Here is a 5,982-nt window from a genome sequence, read left to right as displayed (position 1 = left end):
TTCTGTTTGTATAGATGACATTTTATGCACTTGCCTAACGAAAAGACTTTGCTTTTCTCCAAAACCATTTTTACTGTCATTTTCTCGGTCCATTGCTTACGAATTCCACACCAGTTTCTCCGGATATGACTGGATGAATCCGGAAATATCCGGTTGTGTTTTGGCTAACTCAATCTCAGATATTTCTACAGTCTCTGTGTTTGTGTTTTCCGGATATTATCAACTGTATTTATTGTTTTGGATGTTTTTATCGGGGAACATTTAATTTTGAGCTTAGATACACTAATTGGTTCCACAAGGAGACACCAGCTGTACATATTCGTATGGACTAGGGAGAAAGCTAGAGGAACTGCGGCAAACATGGTATTTCTATTTGTATAGATGACATTTTATGCACTTGCCTAACGAAAAGACTTTGCTTTTCTCCAAAACCATTTTACTGTGATTTTCTCGGTCCATTGCATAGGAATTCCACCCATTTTGTCCGGATATGACTGGATGATACCAGAAATATCCGGTTGTGTTTTGGCTTGCTGTATCCCAGATATTGTGAAAGCCTCTGTTTGTCTTTTCTGGATATTATCGACGTGCTTTATTGTTTAGAATATTTTTATCAGGGAACATTTAATTTTATCTCGTAGAAACAGTAATAGGATCCACATGGAGACACCAGTGTACACATTCGTATTTTCTAGGGAGAAAGCTAGAGGAACTGCGGCAAACAAACGTCATATTTCTGTTTGTATAGATGACATTTTATGCACTTGCTTAACGAAAAGACTTTGCTTTTCTCCAAAACCATTTTTACTGTGATTTTCTTGGTCCATTGCATACGAATTCCACACCACTTTGTCCGGATATGACTGGATGAAACCGGAAATATCCGGTTGTGTTTCGGCTATTCAATCTCATATTTTGCTACAGCCTCTGTGTTTGTGTTTTCAGGTTATTATCAATGGACTTTATTGTTTTGAATGATTTTATCAGGCAATTTTTAATTTTCTACCATAGAAAACTAATTGGTTCCACATGGAGACATCAGCTCTACAGATTCGCATTTTCTAGGGAGGAAGCTAAAGGAACTGCGGCAAACAAACATGATATTTCTGTTTGTATAGATGACATTTTATGAACTTGCCTAACAAAAAGACTTTGCTCTTCTCCAAAACCATTTTTACTGTGATTTTCTCGGTCCATTGCATACAAATTCCACACGACTTTATCCAGATATGACTGGATGAAACCAGAAATATCCGGTTGTGTTTTGGCTACCTCAATCTGAAATATTGTGAAAACCTCTGTGTTTGCTTTTTCTGGATATTATGAATGGACTTCATGGTTTTGAATATTTTTTATCAGTGAACATTTAATTTTGTGCTTGGAAACACTAATTGGTTCCACATGGAGACACCAGCTCTACACATTTGTATTTTCTAGGGAGAAAGCTAGAGGAACTGCGGCAAACAAACATGATATTTCTGTTTGTATAGATGACATCTTAAGCACTTGCCTAACGAAATGACTTTGCTTTTCTCCAAAATCATTTTTACTTTGATTTTCTCGGTCCATTGCATAGGAATTCCACCCCATTTTGTCCGGATATGACTGGATGAAACCAGAATTATCCGGTTTTGTTTTGGCTATCTCAATCCCAGATATTGTTACAGCCTCTGTGTTTGTGTTTTCTGGATTTTATCGACGTGCTATATTGTTTTGAATATTTTTATCGGGGAACATTTAATTTTGAGCTTAGATACACTAATTGGTTCCACATGGAGACACCAGCTCTACACATTCGTATTTTCTAGGGAGAAAGCTAGAGGAACTGCGGCAAACAAACGTGATATTTCTGTTTGTATGGAGGACATTTTGTGCACTTGCTTAACGAAAAGACTTTGCTTTTCTCCAAAACCATTTTTACTGTGATTTTCTCGGTCCATTGCATACGAATTCCACACCACTTTGTCCAGATATGACTGGATGAAACCGGAAATGTCCAGTTGTGTTTTGGCTAATACAAACCGAAATATTGCTACAGCCTTTCTGTTTGTGTATTCCTGATATTATCCATGGACTGTGTTGTTTTGAATGTTTTTATCAGGGAACATTTAATTTTGAACCGTAGAAACACTAATTGGTTCATCATGGGGACACCAGCTCTACACATTCGTATTTTCTAGGGAGAAAGCTAGAGGAACTGTGGCAAACAAACATGAAATTTCTGTTTGTATAGATGATATTTTATGCACTTGCCTAAAGAAAACACTTTGCTTTTCTCCAAAATCATTTTTGCTGTGAATTTCTCAGTCCATTGCATACAAATTCCACACCAGTTTCTCCAGATATGACTTGATGAAACCAGAAATATCCGGTTTTGTTTTGGCTAACTCAATCCCAGATATTGCTGCAGCCTCTGTGTTTGTGTTTTCCGGATATTATCAACGGACTTTATTGCTGTCAATATTTTTTATCAGGGAACATTTAAATTTGTGTTTGGAAACACTAATTGGTTCCACATGGAGACACCAGCTCTACACATTCATATTTTCTAGCGAGAAAGCTAGAGGAACAGTGGCAAACAAACATGATATTTCTGTTTGTATAGATGACATTTTATGCACTTGCCTAACAAAGACGTTTCTGCAAAACCATTTGTACTGTGATTTTCTTGGTCCATTGCATACGAATTCCTCACCACTTTGTCCGGATATGATTGGATGAAACCAGAAATATACGGTTGTGTTGTGCTAACTCAATCTGAAATGTTGCTATAGCCTCTGGTTTTATGTTTCTGCATATTATCCATGGACTTTATTGTTTTGAATGTTTTTATCAGGGAACATTTAATTTTGTACCGTTGAAACACTAATTGGTTCATCATGGGAACACCAGCTCTACACATTCGTATTTTCTAGGGAGAAAGCTAGAGGAACTGTGGCAAAGAAATATGATATTTCTGTTTGTATAGATGACATTTTATGCACTTGCCTAATGAAAAGACTTTGCTTTTCTCCAAAACCATTTATACTGTGATTTTCTAGGTCCATTGCATACGAATTCCACACCAGTTTGTCCGGGTATGACTGCATGAAACCGGAAATATCCGGTTTTGTTTTGGTTAACTCAATCCCAGATATTCCTAAAGCCTCTGTGTTTGTGTATTCTTCATATTATCCATGGACTTTATTGTTTGAATGTTTTTTTCAGGGAACATTTAATTTTGTACCGTTGAAACACTAATGGGTTCATCATGGGAACACCAGCTCTACACATTCGTATATTCTAGGGAGATAGGTAGAGGAACTGCGACAAACATGATATTTCTGTTTGTATAGATGACATTTTATGCACTTGCCTAACGAAAAGACTTTGCTTTTCTCCAAACCCATTTTTAATGTTATTTTCTCGGTCCATTGCATATGAATTCCCCACCAGTTTACCGGATATGACTGGATGAAACCGGAAATATCCGGTTTTGCTTTGGCTAACTCAATCCCCGGATTTGCTGCAGCCTCTGTGTTTGTGATTTCCGGATATTATCAACAGATTTAATTGTTTTGAATGTTTTTTATCGGGGAACATTTTATTTTGAGCTTGGATACAGTAATTGGTTCCACATGGAGACACCAGCTCTACACATTTGTATTTTACAGGGAGAAAGCTAGAGAAACTGCGACAAACAAACATGATATTTCTGTTTGTATTGATAACATTTTATGCACTTGCTTGACGAAAAGACTTTGCTTTTCTCCAAAATCATTTTTACTGTGATTTCTCAGTCCATTGCATACGAATTCCACACAAGTTTGTCCGGATATGACTGGAAGCAACCGGAAATATCCGGTTTTGTTTTGGCTAACTCAATCCCAGAATTTGATACAGCCTCTGTGTTTGTGTTTACCTGATATTATCCCTGGACTTTATTGTTTTGAATGTTTTTTATCAGGGAACATGAAATTTTGTGCTTGGAAATAGTAATTGGTTCCACATGGAGACACCAGCTCTACATATTCGTGTTTTCTAGGGAGATAGCTAGAGGAACTGCGGCAAACAAACATGATATTTCTGTTTGTATAGATGACATTTTATGCACTTGCCTAACGAAAAGACTTTGCTTTTCTCCAAAACCATTTTTACTGTCATTTTCTCGGTCCATTGCTTACGAATTCCACACCAGTTTCTCCGGATATGACTGGATGAATCCGGAAATATCCGGTTGTGTTTTGGCTAACTCAATCTCAGATATTTCTACAGTCTCTGTGTTTGTGTTTTCCGGATATTATCAACTGTATTTATTGTTTTGGATGTTTTTATCGGGGAACATTTAATTTTGAGCTTAGATACACTAATTGGTTCCACAAGGAGACACCAGCTGTACATATTCGTATGGACTAGGGAGAAAGCTAGAGGAACTGCGGCAAACATGATATTTCTATTTGTATAGATGACATTTTATGCACTTGCCTAACGAAAAGACTTTGCTTTTCTCCAAAACCATTTTACTGTGATTTTCTCGGTCCATTGCATAGGAATTCCACCCATTTTGTCCGGATATGACTGGATGATACCAGAAATATCCGGTTGTGTTTTGGCTTGCTGTATCCCAGATATTGTGAAAGCCTCTGTTTGTCTTTTCTGGATATTATCGACGTGCTTTATTGTTTAGAATATTTTTATCAGGGAACATTTAATTTTATCTCGTAGAAACACTAATAGGATCCACATGGAGACACCAGTGTACACATTCGTATTTTCTAGGGAGAAAGCTAGAGGAACTGCGGCAAACAAACGTGATATTTCTGTTTGTATAGATGACATTTTATGCACTTGCTTAACGAAAAGACTTTGCTTTTCTCCAAAACCATTTTTACTGTGATTTTCTTGGTCCATTGCATACGAATTCCACACCACTTTGTCCGGATATGACTGGATGAAACCGGAAATATCCGGTTGTGTTTCGGCTATTCAATCTCATATTTTGCTACAGCCTCTGTGTTTGTGTTTTCAGGTTATTATCAATGGACTTTATTGTTTTGAATGATTTTATCAGGCAATTTTTAATTTTCTACCATAGAAAACTAATTGGTTCCACATGGAGACATCAGCTCTACAGATTCGCATTTTCTAGGGAGGAAGCTAAAGGAACTGCGGCAAACAAACATGATATTTCTGTTTGTATAGATGACATTTTATGAACTTGCCTAACAAAAAGACTTTGCTCTTCTCCAAAACCATTTTTACTGTGATTTTCTCGGTCCATTGCATACAAATTCCACACGACTTTATCCAGATATGACTGGATGAAACCAGAAATATCCGGTTGTGTTTTGGCTACCTCAATCTGAAATATTGTGAAAACCTCTGTGTTTGCTTTTTCTGGATATTATGAATGGACTTCATGGTTTTGAATATTTTTTATCAGTGAACATTTAATTTTGTGCTTGGAAACACTAATTGGTTCCACATGGAGACACCAGCTCTACACATTTGTATTTTCTAGGGAGAAAGCTAGAGGAACTGCGGCAAACAAACATGATATTTCTGTTTGTATAGATGACATCTTAAGCACTTGCCTAACGAAATGACTTTGCTTTTCTCCAAAATCATTTTTACTTTGATTTTCTCGGTCCATTGCATAGGAATTCCACCCCATTTTGTCCGGATATGACTGGATGAAACCAGAATTATCCGGTTTTGTTTTGGCTATCTCAATCCCAGATATTGTTACAGCCTCTGTGTTTGTGTTTTCTGGATTTTATCGACGTGCTATATTGTTTTGAATATTTTTATCGGGGAACATTTAATTTTGAGCTTAGATACACTAATTGGTTCCACATGGAGACACCAGCTCTACACATTCGTATTTTCTAGGGAGAAAGCTAGAGGAACTGCGGCAAACAAACGTGATATTTCTGTTTGTATGGAGGACATTTTGTGCACTTGCTTAACGAAAAGACTTTGCTTTTCTCCAAAACCATTTTT

The sequence above is a fragment of the Lepus europaeus genome, unplaced genomic scaffold (genome assembly GCF_033115175.1).
Source record: "Lepus europaeus isolate LE1 unplaced genomic scaffold, mLepTim1.pri SCAFFOLD_32, whole genome shotgun sequence".
NCBI lineage: Eukaryota > Metazoa > Chordata > Mammalia > Lagomorpha > Leporidae > Lepus > Lepus europaeus.
Note: the sequence above shows the minus strand (reverse complement) of the source record.